Source organism: Eschrichtius robustus, chromosome 8 (genome assembly GCF_028021215.1).
Source record: "Eschrichtius robustus isolate mEscRob2 chromosome 8, mEscRob2.pri, whole genome shotgun sequence".
In the NCBI taxonomy this organism is placed as follows: Eukaryota; Metazoa; Chordata; class Mammalia; order Artiodactyla; family Eschrichtiidae; genus Eschrichtius; species Eschrichtius robustus.
In genome coordinates, this window is record NC_090831.1 from 19935328 (window position 1) to 19953640 (window position 18313).

Here is an 18313-nt window from a genome sequence, read left to right on the forward strand (position 1 = left end):
CACATTGAGGTGACATATCTTAGGATTTCAATTGGCAAGACAAATATAAACAAGCAAGATCAATAGCCTGATGACCCTATGGATCAGAACTTTGGAATCTTAATGTTTACCCATTATCTTTCACAGGCTTCTATTTAGGTGTGTGCCATGAATACCAAGTTTACCTGCTTGCAATCTCTGAATAAAGCATACTGATCGAGAAAAAAGAATTGGGAGTAAGCATGATAAGACTGGTGCCCTCCAATTCTAACCACTAATCATTAGAACAAGCAATTTAGAAAAGTGTATAGTAGGGAATTCTGGTGCATTTAAATTCAACATTTTAAACTGGATTCAAATTACATTGCCCTTAGTCTAGTCGTTCACTTTTTGGGTTATATCTATAGAAATAATTCTTAATTTAAAATACAGATTCTCAGTATTCTGATAAAGAGTTTTATTTTTCTGGTGTGATGGTTAATTTTGTGTCAGTTTGGCTGGGCCACAGCGCCCATGTTCGTGGTTAAACGTTATTCTGGATATTTCTGTGAGAATGTTTTGGATGGGATTAACATTTTTTTAAACTTTTTATTTATGACAGTGGACTTCAAGTAAAGCAGAGTGGCCTCCATTGGATGCGATTCCTCCAATCAATTGAAATCCTGAATAAAACAAGACTGACCTCCCTGAGTAAGAAGGAATTCTGTGGCAGATAGCTTTCGAACTTGAAAGCTATCTGGCTTTTCCCGAGTCTCCGGCTTCTCAGCCCACCATGCGGATTTTGGACTTGCCATCCTCCATAATAGTATGATATCCTAATGGTTCTGATTTCTAGACAGCCCTCACTAATACACCTGGTGTTTAATTTTTTAAATCAAAGATGAATGTCATATTAGATTTTTCCTTTGCAAGCAACAGAATCTGACCCTGGCTGAGTTAGTTATGTCTTCCATGAGCCCATTGAGTAAGCCTTGGATTGACAGAGGAAGTAAGTTGTCTGACAGCCTCAGGTTGGTCATCTTGTCTACCTGCTGGTCCAGGGGCCATCACAGGGGGATTTGGTGAGCATTCACAGTAGCCACTGCTGAGCCTAGGTGTTAGTCAACCAACCAAGCAAATAATACCCATGTAATTCTCTCAAACATTAATCCAGAAGCTCTGTTAAGTGCATTCATATTGATCAATTTAGCCCAATCTAGAATTATTTATCCCCCCTACTTTTTTCTATCTCTTAGAATCTATTACTATACATATTCTCTTCCCCCTTCCGTCCATCCTTCCTTCCTTTCATTCATCAACACAAATTAGCAAACCCTGGCAATTCTTTTGATGTGTGAGTCTTTGACTCTTGGGTTTGACTTTATATTTGGGCTCACTGGGAACAGGTAAAAGGTCTGGAGACAATGGGAGATGGTACAAGTGGCAGAAGGAGAATCACCTTCCCCTTGCAAGGAAACTGAGGTGAGATAATCATAGGATCTTCACATGAGGCAGGAGGAGCCTCAGGCAGAGGAGCAGGTGGTGCTTCTCCTTGAGGATCCTCGGGGCAGTCTGGGATTCTGGAGGACTCTGAGTCACTCAAATCTTTCCATAAATTCCCGTTCTTGGGGGGTCTCATTCTTTCCCTTAATGTTCTTATAAGAGAATAGGCTTGGTCATGAATTCAACTGTTATAAAAAAACAATCCAGAGAATCACATTTTGAGTTTGATTTTTCTAGTATGTGATCCTGTAATTACTTTTTTTTTTGCAAGTCACAAGATTTATTTATTTATTTATTTTCTGCTTTGGATAGTCTTTTTTTTTTTTTTTAAATTGGGAGTATAATTGCTTCACAATGTTGTGTTAGTTTCTTCCGCACAGCGAAGTGAATCAGCTATACGTATACACACATCCCCTCCCTCTTGGACCTTTCTCCCCCCTCCATCCCACCCAACTAGGCCATCACATAGCACCGAGCTGAGCTTCCTGAGCTATATAGCAGGTTCCCACTAGCTATCTATTTTACACATGGTAGTGTATTTATGTCAAACTTAATCTCCCAGTTCATCCCACCCTCCCCTTCCCCCACTGTGTCCACACGTCCATTCTCTACATCTGCCTTTCTATTCCTGCCTTGCAAATAGGTTCATGTATACCATTTTTCTAGATTACATGTATATACGTTAATATACGATATTTGTTTTTCTCTTTCTGACTTACTTCACTCTGTATGACAGACTCTAGGTCCATTCACATCTCTACGAATGACCCAATTTCATTTCTTTTTATGGCTGAGTAATATTCCATTATATATATATGCACTATATCTTCTTTATCCATTCATCTGTCTATGGACATTTAGGTTGTTTCCATGTCCTGGCTATTGTAAATAGTGCTGCAATGAACGTTGGGATACATATGTTTTCTCTGGGTGTATGCTCAGTAGTGGGATTGCTGGGTCATATGGTAGTTCTGTTTTTACTTTTTTAAGAAACCTCCATACTGTTCTCCACAGTGGCTGTATCAATTTACATTCCCAACAACAGTGCAAGAGGGTTCCCTTTTCTCCACACCCTCTCCAGCATTTATTGTTTGTAGATTTTCTGATGATGGCCATTCTGACTGGTATGAGGTTTTGATCTGCATTTCTCTGATAATTAGTGATGTTGAGCATCTTTTCATGCGCCTCTTGGCCATCTGTATGTCTTCTTTGGAGAAATGTCTATTTAGACCTTCTGCCCATTTTTTGATTGGGTTGTTTGTTTTTTTGCTATTGAGCTGCATGAGATGTTTGTATATTTTGGAGATTAATCCTTTGTCTGTTGTTTCGTTTGCAAATATTTTCTCCCATTCTGAGGGTTGTCTTTTCGTTTTGTTTACGGTTTCCTTTGCTGTGCAAAAATTTTAAGTTAATTAGGTCCCATTCGCTTATATTTGTTTTTATATTCATTACTCTAGGAGGTGGGTCATAAAAGACTTGCTGTGATTTATGCCAAAGAGCGTTTTTCCTGTGTTTTCCTCTAAGAGTTTTATGGTGCCCTGTCTTAAATTTAGGCCTTTAATCCATTTTTTTTTTTTTTTTTTAATTTATGGCTGTGTTGGGTCTTCGTTTCTATGCGAGGGCTTTCTCCAGTTGCAGCAAGCGGGGGCCACTCTTCATCGCGGTGCGCGGGCCTCTCACTATCGCGGCCTCTCTTGTTGCGGAGCACAGGCTCCAGACGCGCAGGCTCGGTAATTGTGGCTCACAGGCCTAGTTGCTCTGCGGCATGTGGGATCTTCCCAGACCAGGGCTCGAACCCGCGTCCCCTACATTGGCAGGCAGATTCTCAACCACTGTGCCACCAGGGAAGCCCCTTTAATCCATTTTGACTTTATTTTTGTGTATGGTGTTAGGGAGTGTTCTAATTTCATTCTTTTACATGTAGCTGTCTAGTTTTCCCTGCACCATTTATTGAAGAGGCTGTCTTGTCTCCATTGTATATTCTTGCCTCCTTTGTAACAGATTAGGTGACCATAGGTGTGTGGGTTTATCTCTGGGCTTTCTATCCTGTTCCATTGATCTATATTTCTGTTTTTGTGCCAGTACCAGACTGTCTTGATTACTGTAGCTTTGTATCATAGTCTGAAGTTGGGGAGCCTGATTCCTCCAGCTCCATTTTTCTTCCTTAAGATTGCTTTGGCTATTCAGAGTCTTTTGTGTTTCCATACAAATTGTGAAATTTTTTGTTCTAATTCTGTGAAAAATGCCATTGGTAATTTGATAGGGATTGCATTGAACCTGTAGATTGCTTTGGGTAGTATAGTCATTTTCACAATATTGATTTTTCCAATCCAGGAGCATGGTATATCTCTCCATCTGTTTATGTCATCTTTGATTTCTTTCATCAGTGTTTTATACTTTTCTGAGTACAGGCCTTTTGCCTCCTTAGGTAGGTTTATTCCTAGCTATTTTATGCTTTTTGTTGCAATGGTAAATGGGATTGTTTCCTTAATTTCTCTTTCTGATCTTTCATTGTTAGTGTATAGGAATACAACAGATTTCTGTGCATTAATTTTGTATCCTTCAACCTTACCAAATTCATTGATTAGTTCTAATAGTTTTCTGGTGGCATCTTTACAGTTTTCTATGTATAGTATCATGTCATCAGCAAACAGTGAGTTTTACTACTTCTTTTCAAACTTGTATTCCTTTTATTTCTTTTTCTTCTCTGATTGCCGTGGCTAGGACTTCCAGTACTATGTTGAATAATCTGTAATTACTTTTGATTAGAGACTTTTATGTCTTAACTATGGACATTCCATAGTTTTCTATGAGCTGGGAATTTAATAAGTTGAGGCTTTTATTCTCTTTCTTTAAGCTACCCAGTGCAATTAGAAGCAAACATCTTATCCTACAGCCCTTAAATCCCTCACAACCTTCCTATTTTTTTCTATGGTAGCAGCTACAAGGTCACTCAAAGTATTGCCTTCAACAGGCATTTTATTCCATGTGGCTGTAGGTGTTAATTGTTATTACCTAACTTAATTAGCTCTTTTGCCACTATGTGTGTGCTGTGTGATGCCAGAATCTACCTATTGTTATTAGCTGGATTTTAGGAGCTAGGTCCAATGAGTTCAGATAACCCATTCCAGATTTTCTCCATTTTTCTGAGATTCTGCTGTCTGTAGCCACTTCCATAATTGACTTCTGTAACATGAGTTTTTAGCAGTAAGGAAGAAAAACAAAAACATTAACGAAAGACCTGAAACTGTGTATACTTAACTATTTAATTAACATTTGGTGAATGGTTGAAAAGGGTAACTTGTGAATATATTTCAGAAATGAAAGGAGAAAGACAGAGGAGAACAGTGACTAAGAGGGAAAAAAAAGGAGAAAAAAGGAGGGCAGAGATGAAAGAGAGAGAAACAGGAGGGAGAGGAAAGAAGTTAAAGGACATGTTGATAGGAAAGAAAATAGAAGGCAGGTAGACTTGAGGGAAGGGAGAAGAACTGGGGGAGAAAGAAATGTAGAAAATTCAAATCAGAGTGCTGGCCTCCAGAGCCCACAATTTTAAACATTATGATCCAAGTTTACACAACTAGTAAGTGGCATTTGGATTTGGAGCCAAACCTCTTAATTCCTTGTTTTGAGAGCCTTTATTTCAACATTTTTTTTCATTTGATTTGGTGCATAGAAAACTATAAAGTCATGTACAAATGAGAATGCTAATGCATTACTTGAACCATACAGTTTACTCCATCCAGTGAACTCAAAAGAAGTAATTAACTAACTCCTTTGATTCTGTATTTTGCTTTGCCTCATGAGACCTTGATCCTACATGTCCCCCATCCCAGAAAGTAGCCTATAGGATTGTTTCTTGTTAACCAGATATTCCCACAATAGATAATCTTTGCATGTTCTATGATATCCTGTAGATGGCACCTTGGTTGATGCTTCCATTTCTTACTAAGCTTGTACTGATAGGACTATGTGATGTACAATTTAGATAGGAGGCATTTGAGTTAAGTCAAATGTAAAATGTTAAGTAAATGCATGAATTTTTCTGGTGCAAATTCTCATTTTACTTAGGCCAGCATGATTACAGTTTTATAACATGATTTCAGACTATAATGACATTACTACGCTAATTCTGAGGAAGTCAATTGGATTTTATATACTAGCTATAACAACCAGTAATATTTTATAGCTATATGATGGTTGTTATGAATATTAATTGCCACTATCAACTGTTCCTGGACTTTTACCATTTATTCTCTATTCCTTTGACTTTACAATGAAGGCTCTATAGTGAAATTATTATTATCTGTGCAAAGCAATTTTTTTAAATGTCTTTTTGAATCTTTTGGATTACTCTAATTCTATCTTCCTATTTTTAATGACCGAATATTGTAGAAGTAGATTATTTTGGAGGTGGAGGTCTGATTTTACCCTTCTATTACTCATACAATTTCACCCTTCTATTACTCATACAATTTCAGCCAGTCTTTATCCTTACACATAGATTATATTATTTTCTAGCTGTTCTACGGGAAGAAAAAAAAACTTTAGTGAATGGAAGAGTTAATACTTAGAAGAAATTAATCAGAAAAGCCTGGATAATTAGGTAAATTTCAGAATAAAATAATTATGTTAAAAGTCAATAGCTATGTATGATCTGCTTGAACAATACTAGTCAACAATACTTAGTGAGAATTCTTTACAGTATTAACTGTACATAAAAAGAATACATCCCAACTATGACTATACTCTTTTGGCAAAAAAACTTTTGTCAAAAGTATACTAAGAACTCTTAAAGAATAGAAACATGAATATGTATAACTGAATCACTTTGCTGTACACCTGAAACTAACACAACATTGTTAATCAACTCTACTCCAACATAAAATAAAAATTTTTTTTAAAAGTATACTAAGAACTCTTAAAGCTCAACAGTAAGAAAACTAACCACCCAATAAAAAATTGGGCAAAAGATGTAAACAGACACTTCACCTGAGAATGTATACATATGGCACATAAGCATATGAAAAAATGCTCAACATCATTTGTCATTAGAGAATTGCAGATTAAAACAACAAGGAAGTACCACTACACATCTATTAGCATGGGTGAAATTTTAAAAGAAAATGACAATACTAAACAACCCTAAACTGGCAAAGATGTGAAGCAACAGGAACACTCACTCATCATTGGTAGGAATGCAAAATGGCATAACAACTTTAGAAGACAGTTTGGCAGTTTCTTACAAAGCTAAACATAGTCTTGGCATATGATCCAGTAATTGTGTTCCTAGGTATTTACCCAATCATGTTGAAAACATATGTCCACACAAAAACCCACACAGGGATATTTATAGCAGCTTTATTCATAATTGCCAAAACGTAGAAGCAACTAAGAGGTCCTTCAATAGGCGATGAGTAAACAAACTGTGGTACATCCAAGCAATGGAATATTACTCAGCAATAAAAAGAAATGAGCTATCAAGCCACAGAAAGATGTGGAGGAATCTTAAAGGCATATTTCTAAGTGAAAGACGTGAGTATGAACAGATCTTATGATTCTAATTATATGATTTTCTGTAATTATATTCCAATTATATGATGTTCTGGAAAAGGTAAAAGTATAGAGACAACAAAAAAGATCAGTGGTTGCTAGAGGTTCAGGGGAGAACAGAAGGAATGAATAGATGAACCACAGGAGAATTTTAGGGTGGTGAAACTATTCTGTGTGGTACTGTAATAGGGGATACACAACGTTATGCATTTGTCACAGCCCACAGAATTCTACAATACAAAGAGTGACTTTTGATGTAGACAAATTTAAAAAAAAATCATTTAGGAGGTTGGAAGATCCCAGGAAAAATGCAGACTGTGACAAGAGAATCTAATTGTATTACAAATGCATGAAACAACCTCACTGAAGGGAGTCCAGGGAAAGGTACTGACCTCAGTAACTGTGGAAATGAATGTAAGATGAAAGGCAAAAGGAACCATGCATAAATAATGTACTCTAGTCTATAAAGTTGTTTCCCTCAGGAGTATGGGTTAACAATTCAAAGATTACTATACATGTTTACTGGAATTAGACAATTAAGTAAATGAATGGCAGATGGTAGGAGCCAGATTTCTTACTGCTGATGTACAAATTTACAGATTAGCAAGGGGAGAAAGCGAGAATGATCCTGTGGTGATGGAGTAGAGTTGGAAACATCATTAAGAACTCATGTTTAACTTCATATACTTAAGATGGCTACATATAGAAATATTTACAGATATGTGTACATACGTGGGTTAGTATGCACATATATATTTCTTTGGACTGTCAGCTGACAGAAACTTGAGGAAATGACACTCCTACAGCAACGGGCACGTCTAGCACTCAGTGTGGATTTCTAATACCATTCTCTGATAAAAGGAACAGAGACCCTTGAAGAGATAGCTTCAAGGACTGGACTTCTAGAACTGGGGCAGGAAATATTAGAAGATAAGCCTAAAGCATCTTGTAGTGCCAGAAAGGGAATTCGTAAAACAAAACAACCCGTATCAATGGGGTTATGTCAAAGGGGCAGGGGATCCAAGTCAGAGAGCTCCTAATGGCCAAAGCGGGACCAATTTGAGCAACAAAATAGTGTTGGATTATAACCCAAAGTTTAAATGAGTACTTGTGAGTCCATGCTGATATAAATCAATGAGTGAATAAATAAACTAACAAACTGGTGAGAAGGGACAAATCCGCCATGCAGGAGGAGTCCAAATAAGTTATGTAGCTTCTTCATCACAAAGGAGGGGGAGCATAGCTCCACCCCTTATGTGTGGGCTCACTTAGAGATGTTCCTCCTAAAGAGTACAATATGAAAAGTGGGGGGAAAGAGGGTAACTTTACAATGCAGAAACCTGACAAACACTACTTCAGCCAGGTGATCACAGTCAACATCACCACTCAAAAATCATACTGATTGGGCTTCCCTGGTGGCGCAGTGGTTAAGAATCTGCCTGCCAATGCAGGGGACACGGGTTCGATACCTGGCCCGGGAAGATCCCACATGCCGTGGAGCAACTAAACCCGTGCGCCACAACTACTGAGCCTGTGCTCTAGAGCCCACAAGCCACAACTACTGAAGCCTGTGTGCCTAGAGCCCGTGCTCCGCAACAAGAGAAGCCACGACAATGAGAAGCCCACGCGCCCCAACGAAGAGTAGCCCCCGCTCACCGCAACTAGAGAAAGCCCGCGCACAGCAACGAAGACCCAACGCAGCCCAAAATAAAAACAAATAAATAAATTAATTTAAAAAATCATATTGATTGCATGTACCCTTCACGTAGTATGATGAAAATGGACTTTACCTTTGTCATCTTCCTCCCCCAAACTCATAACCCCAATGTAATCATGAGAAAAACATCAGACAAGTTCCAATAGTGGGGCATCCTGCAATGCACTTGACCAGAACTCCTTAAAACTCTTTGTTTTTACAAAGAACATCTTAGAAACTGCCACAGATAAGAGGAGCCTAAGGAGGTGTGACAGCTAAATGTAATGTGGTATTCTAGATGGGATCCTGGAACAGAAAAGTGATATTAGGTAAAAATTAAGGAAACCTGAGTAAATGATAGATTTTAGTTAATACTAATGCATCAATATTAGTTCATTAAGTATAACAACTGTACCATACTAATGTAGTCACTAACAGGAGAAACTTGATAAAGAAGATATATGGGAACTCCCTGCACTAGCTGCTCAATTTTTCTGTAAATCTAAAACCATTCCATTGGGCTTCCCTGGTGGCGCAGTGGTTAGGAATCCACCTGTCAATGCAGGGGACACGAGTTTGAGCCCTGGTCCGGGAAGATCCCACGTGCCGAGGAGCAACTAAGCCTGTGTGCCACGACTACCGAGCCTGTGCTCTAGAGCCCGCGAGACACAACTACTGAGCCTGCGTGCCACAAATACTGAAGCCCGCACACCTAGAGCCCGTGGTCGGCAACAAGAGAAGCCGCCGCAGTGAGAAGCCCGTGCACTGCAACGAAGAGTAGCCCCCGGTCATCACAACTAGAGAAAGTCTGTGTGCAGCAACAAAGACCCAACACGGCCAAAATAAATAAATAAACAAAATAAATTTATAAAAAAATAAATAAATTTAAAAAAATAAAACCATTCTAAAAATTAAAGTCTATTTATAAAAAAAAAAACCATGCATGCTATTTGCCAGCACTAAACTTGGATTAATTCTAATGTTACTTTATTTTATATTCAAAGGCAACCTGCAAGAGATACACTACTAGTAAGCAAAAGAGCAGGGATTTACTATATCTTAGTTTGGCTGCAAAGCCCTAATCTTGCCACTAGATCAGCATTACTCAAAATATGTCCTGTGGAACATTAAGCCCATTAAAAACTCCTGGGAAGAAATGATTTTTTAAAATAAATTGTTTACTTGTTAAATATATTTGGGAAATTTGTTATAGAGCTCCCCTGGGACCCTTTAGAGATGCCTAATGCACATTAGCAAATAAATGATTCTGAGAAATCCTGCAATAAAGAAACCTGTTTAACTTTGTAACACAGTTTTTCCCAAACTTATTTTCTACAGAATCCACTTTTCACAAAACTTTTACTCTACTGGCCTTGCTCCACCAGGCTTTCCATCTGGGGCTATGGGAGACTGTGATGTGGTCTTCAGGTAGTATGTGTTCAAATCCAGATGAATTGACAATCTGTGGCAGATACTGCTGGTTGCCTCCCAATATCAACTCACCCCTTCTTCCTTAGTAACAAGCTCAATTTTTAGTTTGACACATTGTTAGCTAGATAAAAGACAACATTTCCCAGCCTCCCTTGCCACGTGTTCTAACCTTGTGACGAAGTTCTGGCCAAGGAGATGTAAACTGCATTATCTATGGAATTTAACCAAATATCCTTAAAAGGGACAGAGAGCTCTCTTTCCATCTCCCTTCCTTCTTCCTGCTGGCTGAAGTGTGAGAGCTGGAACTCTGACAGCTATCTTGAACCATGAAACAGCACAGCAAGGATGATATAGCAGCAAAACAGAAGAAACCAAGACCCCTGACAACTATGTAGCTGCCATATCAACCCTAACCTTCCAACCTCCAGACTTCCTTACAAGAGAAAGAAGTACAAAGATATATACTCCTATTTTGTTTAAGCCACTTTTATGATTTTTAAAAATTTATTTTATTGAAGTATAGTTGATTTACAATGTGTTCATTTCTGCTGTACAGCAAAGTGATATGTGTGTGTATATATATATATATATATATATATATATATATGTTTATCCATTCTATATATATTATATAGAATGGATAAATAACAAGATCCTACTGTATAGCACAGGGAACTATATTCATTATCCTATAATAAACCATAATGGAAAAGAATATGAAAAAGAATATATATACAATAGTTTGTATCTACTAATCCCAAACTCCCAATCCATCCCTCCCCCATATGATTTTTAAAATTTGATATGTTGCTAATTTGGTTTGGTTGTTATATGCAGCTGAAGTTACTCCTATATGATATACATTCTGATTTAAAATAAAACAGTCCAAAGAAAATAATACATAAGCAAAACGAAATTCACTGAAGTATTGATTATTTGGGGTTTGGGAGAGGAAATATTCCTTCCATGCTAATAATTGGCACCTAGTTTCAAATAGATAAAGCCCTGGAAAGTCAGTGATGACAATCTCTTTTCTATTCAAGTATTAGCACAGAAGCATCATCCTCTGAAAAAGCTTCCATTATTTCCCAGCCAGACTTAGATGTTCCTCTTCTAACTCGCATCAAATCTTGAGATACTCCTTATAAAACAATCACTATATTGTGAATTGTCAGTCTTCCAGTTACATTTTTACCACCTAAAGAAAAAAATTTAGATACTCTCTCCTGTTACCTCCCATACCACAGGCGAGGACAGTTGTTGCAGCTCAAGAAATAATTGTTGAATGAATGAATGAATGAATAAAGGAACCTGCTTAAGCCTTCCAATCAGGTAAATATGTTCCTTCCCCTAATCCTCCAATATCAGCAAGACAACAGAGTTATTTTTTCAGGTGGTTTTCCTTCTAGTTTTTGGTCTTTCCGTTTGAAGTTGTTTTTCCTCTGGAGGTTTCCCCTGGCACTCTCCACATTTTATGCAACGTAGAATGACTTGTCCTTTGTAAAGCCATGGCAAGCCCCTCTCCTTTATCTCAGGTCTGATACATAGGCCAGTTTGATCAGGATGGAGATTTGCCCTTCGTGACTGAGCACAGCTTGCCAGGTGACACAGGCCCAGGAGAAATGTGGCTCAGGGTTGGCCACATGGAAAATGGATAACTTCATACCCAGTTTTCTTGGCTTCCCGATCACAGACTCCAGAAAATTTGGTGGATTGGGGGGTGTCAGATAGGGGTGGCAAGTCCCAGAGGCCTGAAGACGCTTCAGTCAGCTCAGGTTCTCAGTTAGAACATTTTTGTGACCTTGTAGAAGGTAAAATCCTGAACATCTCTAAGACTAAGAGTCTAAGAAAACCCTTAATTTCAACTCATTATCTCTAAACGTATAGGTTTCTTTACTTTTCAGTATAAAATATGCCTAAACATTGCAAGTGAGACAGGAAGGTTCTCTCTTCTCATTTTTCACTTGAAAAGGAAAGTGACAAATCCAGCATTTTGAATCGAATGTCTTTAGGAAGGGCAGGAAGACTGTGCTTTGCTCCAGACCCCATAGTCACAGTCACTTTATGTTTCATGTTACCTGCCTATCCCTGCAGGTAGCTGCATTTGGGATCTCTAGAAATAAAAATTTATTTTCAGAACCCTCCATATTTTAAACTCTACCACTGGTCCTTGCTTCTTAGGCACCCATTTTATAAATGATACATCTAATTGGGAAAAGGGAGGATTATTTAATAAATGGTCTGAGATGGTGAGTTAGTAATTTAAACCACAATTAAGACTCTTACTTCTCAGCCATATATCAAAATAAGTTTAAGGAACATTTAGAGCCACGCATACAAATTTCAAACCATTAAAAAAAAAAAAAACTAGAACTGGGAATGGGATATTTCTGGAAGGAGGAGGAATACTAAATTTAAAACATGGATGGAAAAAATGGGATTATTTAACTACATAAAAAAAATTACTTTGGCCATTAAAAAATCCACTCTAGGGCTTCCCTGGTGGTACAGTGGTTAAGAATCTGCCTGCCAATGCAGGGGACACAGGTTCGAGCCCTGGTCCGGGAAGATCCTACATGTCGCGGAGCAACTAAGCCCGTGCGCCACAACTACTGAGCGTGCGCTCTAGAGCCCTTGAGCCACAACTACTGAAGCCCACGTGCCTAGAGCCCGTGCTCCACAACAAGAGAGGCCACCGCAACAAGAAGCATGCACACTGCACCAAAGAGTGGCCCCCGCTCGCCACAACTAGGGAAAAACCTGCACGCAGCAACGAAGACCTAACACTGCCAAAAATAATAAAATAAATAAATAAATTTATTTTTAAAAATCCACTCCATTAGACTTAAAAGATAAATAAGAAGTAGGGGTAAAATATTAACCAAACAAAACAAACGCCTAATTCTTACTATGTAAATATGGTAAAAAATTAAAAATAAAAACAAAAACTACGACTGGGTACTAATTATTAGCAAATGCTTTTTCTGCACCTACAGAAGCGTGATTACATTATGATTTTCTTTGGGTTAATCTATTAAACTGACAAATCTCTTAAAAATAAGAAAATTGATGTAGAGGTTGATAATAAAAACATTAAGACCATATTAAATGCGTGAACAAAGCATTTAAACAATTTACAAAAGAATAACTGAAGGTGGTCAACAAATGGGGAGGAAAAAAATTCTGTTATCAATAAGTGGCAATTACAAATTAAAATAACTACAAGATACCATTTTTCCTATCAGATTAAGAGAAATTATTCTTAAAAGCAGTATTTGTTGCTGGTGAGATGATGTGAAGTAGATCTTTTATACATTTCCGGCAGTGGCAAATTGTTGTAACAGTTTTGGGGTTTTTGACCCTCTTAATCTATACCCCTAATTTCCCCCTCCCCCTTCCCTCTTCCCTTTGGTTGTTTTCTATATTTGTGAGTCTGCATCTACTTTGCATATACATACATTTGTATTATTTTTTAGATTTCACATGTAAGTGATATCATACAATTTTGAAAACTAATTTGGCAACATATAGTAAATCATTAAAATATGAATATACTTTAAAATAACTTTAAATAAGATCACCTTTAAAAATAAAGTACTTTGAACACTACTTTTCACTTCTAGGACTATATACTAAGAAAATAAGCCTAAATGCAAAATTATATATAGCTGCTGCCCCCTCTCCCTGCAAAAGGACCAAGGATGTTTCCAGACCTACATGCCGGCTATGGAGGAATGGTTAAGTGAAAGACGGTGCCTTCATATCAATGGGATATTGAGCTGGTATTAAAGTTACAGTTATAAAGAGTTATAATAATGATACTAATAACCAAAATAATAATAGCTATGTGTCAAGTGTTATACAGATTATCTTTAATCTCCACAATAGCTGAAATGTAGTTATCATTAACTAGATTTTTTTTTAATTTTTAAATTTTTATTTATTTATTAATTTTGGCCGTGCCACACAGCATGTGGGATCTTAGTTCCCTGACCAGGGATCGAACCTGTGACTCTTGCAGTGGAAGCACAGAGTCTTAACCACTGGACCACCAGGGAAGGAAGTCCCTATCTCGATTTTAGAGATAATGAAACCCAGGCATGAGAATAACAAAATAACTAATATTTATTGGTGCCAATCATGTGCCAGAACTGTATTTTATCCATAAATGACAACCACATGATGTTGGTATTATGTGAGGTAATGGATGTGTTAATTAGCTTGTTTGTGGTAATCATTTCACAATGTATATGTATATCAAATCATTATGTTGTACACCTTAAATATACACAATTTTTACTTGTCAATAATACCTCAGTAAAGCTGGAAAAAATACACTAATTCTGAATAGTATATGAAATCTCTACCACATCATGTTTTACTAATGCGATGTTCTTCTGCATTCAGTAAATAAATGCTTTATGAGTTCTGAAAAAAGTAAACTAAGTAAAAATTCTAGAATAATAAGTGAAGAAACTAAGCTAATCACACAGCTAGTAATTTGCACATATGCTTAGAACAAGTGCTTTTCTCCTGTTTTTTCTTTCCATTTTTCCTTAATTTCTAAATTGTCTTTAGTGAGAATTCACTTTTATAAGGAAAAATAATGTCTTAAAAAATTCCTATGGAGAAAATAGCCAGTGCTATTCATATCCTGCCTGCCATCCCCTTGCTCAGTCACTAAGAGTTCTCAGATTCCTGTGGTGAAGACAATCAGAACTTGAGTGTTTAGTAAGGAAATTCACTCAGATTGCTTTCTTTCTAACACCTGCGCAAGATCAGATGCATTAGGAAAAAGAGACTTTTAATTATTCTGGAGCTTAGAGTACTTTGGGAACTGAGATAGACCTGGAGAAGGATTTAAATCACTGATCTCTAGGGGGGTGAGGGTACTAGAGGTGAAAGAGGAGTGCCAAAAGGAAGGAAGGGTTTCAAATATAAATTTCACTACTACCTAGCAAAAGAGAAACTAAATTTTTAAAATATTTAATATGTGCCAGGAATTGTGAAAGTCAACTCATGTATATTATTATGACACTTAATTCTCCCCAAAATCCTTGTGTTATTTTTTCCCACTTTACAGATTGAAAAACAAAAGCAAAAACAAAAGCAAAAGCAAAAACAAAGACTGGAAGCTCAGTAACGAAGAATAACTTGCCCAAGTCAGCCGTTTAGTGACATGGCCAGGATTGATTGAACCCAGGTTTGTTTTCCTCCAAACAAAGCCTGCTTGCCACAATGGTTTCTTTGGACTAGAATCTAGCCATTCCTTATAAGATTGTTTCTATGAGGAAATGTAAGTCAAAGTCTTGACTTACAAATGTAATTCTGAAACACAATCTGTTTTTTAAATGGAGGCTGCCAATGTTCATTTTGATCATCATACTGTTATTTGGAGGGGTCTTCATAACACAGAGAATTGGCCTGATGGGCTTCTTTTACCAGTGCTTGCTTTTTAGATGATCTCCCTGTAAAATATGTTGGCATTCTCCAAACAAACATATGCCTGCGTGTTAGTTAATTAACTGTCTAGCTATGAACATTGTGAAATTCAAGTTTACATATGTTTTCAAACAACATATTTTAAATAAAGTTATTTGCAGAAGAGGAAGCTCATGTATTCATCACTCATTTGACTACTATCTGTCAAGCATCTCCTCTGTGCCAAGCACTGCAGTAGGACAGGGACTGGTGCAGTGAACCAGAGTCCCCTTCCTCAAAGAGGCTATGTCTCCTGAAAACTTTTCAACAGAGTTTGAGATGCTTTTATCATGGTGCCCCTGTGGAGTAAAACTTAAAAGAATCAATGTATTTTGAAGAAAAGGCATGGAAATAGCCTTTCCACCACATAAAATATAAATAATCTCTGGATTTTCCTGCTCATTTGGTGCACTTAAAAATGTTTCTTAGATGTCAGCCATAAAAAGAAACGAAATTGAGTTATTTGTAGTGAGGTGGACGGACCTAGAGACTGTCATACAGGGTGAAGTTAAGTCAGAAAGAGAAAAACAAATACCGTATGCTAACACATATATATGGAATCTAAAAAAAAAAAAAAAAAAGGTTCTGAAGAACTTAGGCACAGGACAGGAATAAAGATGCAGACATAGAGAATGGACTTGAGGACACGGGGATGGGGAAGGATAAGCTGGGACGAAGTGAGAGAGTGGCATGGACTTATATATACACTACCAAATGTAAAATAGATAGCTAGTGGGAAGCAGCCACATAGTACAGGGAGATCAGCTGGGTGCTTTGTGACCACCTAGAGAGGTGGGATAGGGAGGGCGGGAGGGAGAAGCAAGACGGAGGAGATATGGGGATATATGTATATGTATAGCTGATTCACTTTGTTATATAGCAGAAAGTAACACACCATTGTAAAGCAATTATACTCCAATAAAGATGTTAAAAAAAAATGTTTCTTCCATGAATGCTTGTCATTCAATCAGAAATTCAACTCTTTCCTTGTGTGGAATGTATTACAAGTTGCAGCAAGGGAAACAGGTATGGGCTTAAGCAGGCTGCAATGTAATGGAGGGGACCAGACAAGCTAAGATTATCAAGAAAACTCGAGGTCACGTGTCAGCAAACAATCTGTAAATGACTGGATACTGAATTTTAATTTTAGGTTTTGCAGCCCGTATGGTCTCTGTTACAACTACTCAACTCAGCCATTGCAGGATGAAAGCAGCCATGGACAATATGTGAAAGAATGGATGTCACTGTGTTCCAGTAAAGCCTCATTTACGAGAAGAGGCAGCAGGCTGAACATGACCAACAGGCCCTGGTTCACTGACTTCTGCTTCAGGTGAGGCAATTTTGCTACACCTACCCTCTTACAGATGGCCAAAACAGGAATCCCTTTCCTTTCTCACCATAGGATGTGTGTCCTTTCCAAAATGACAAGGCCATTTTTCCAGATAAGTAGGCCATGCTTGGGGCAATGACTTTTTGAGTTAATGCATTCCTATGCCAGAACTTCCATGAAACCACACAGAAGCCCACACTGCAAAAGTAAAATATTTAATTTAAATTAAAACTACGAATGATCGGTAAAGAAAAGTGGGGAAACCATTGCAAATGAAAAACAGAATAGGCCTCGACTCACTAAGAATATGAGGGTATGAGGAACAGCCTGATGGAAGAAAGGGCATGGGTAGGCATGAATGAATGAAGCAGGAGGTTTCCATGGGAATATGAGCATGAATATTTGGAGTTGACATTTTAATTCAGTTTGAAAAACAAGCAGGGGATCTAAAGGAGAGACAGACCCATTGTAATAAGAGTTGAGGCAGGAAGAAGTTGCAGTCTGGAAGCCAAAATGCATCTAGACCAATGGTCCAGGGTATGGCACATGTAAGGTTTACTCTAGTCCCGGCTGTAGCTTATTACACTAGTGAGGGAGAGCAAGGATCTTCGTGAATTGCTGATGTGAAGCTGAAGGAAGGAGAAAGATTGCAGGCTGATAAACCATGACCTGGCCACTTGCACAGACGGGACTGTGTGACAAAACCCCAACTTGGGCACTTTGCATACAGATGACCTGGCCACTTGCACAGACCTGGCCACTTGCACAGACCTGGCCACTTGCACAGACGGGACTGTGTGACAAAACCCCAACTTGGGCACTTTGCATACAGATCAAAGACACGTATCTTACGTGGGTGGCAGAGGCATCTGACGTCATAATCCTAAATCCTAATCCAAATCCTAATCCCCACATATGCAGCAGGCCACCTCCAGCCAGGCTAGTACCTGCCTAGCCAACAAGCTCAGGTATTGCCCACCAAGAAGCAACACTCAGATGGGCTTTCCTACTATGTGACAGACCTTGTTCTGTTTTTTTGTCTTTAAAATACCTACTCCATTTCCCCTTCTCGGGACCTCATATTCTGGAGTCTAAACTATCCTGCATGTGTCCCAGTGTCCCCTTGGTGCTCAATATTTGTTGTTTTAGTATTGCTCTTTTCTCTTTAAAGGAGTGAAGCCCAATTTCTACTTGACCACTTATTTCCACACTTTTTATACTTCTAGAACTTTTTTTCATTTTTTGCATTTCCATATCCTGCTCCTCCTTAACATCTATCCTATTACAATGACCCAGTTTCCCCACCATCTGGCTCAATTAGGCCCAATAAATACTTAATGAGTGTTTACAATGCCCAGACACTA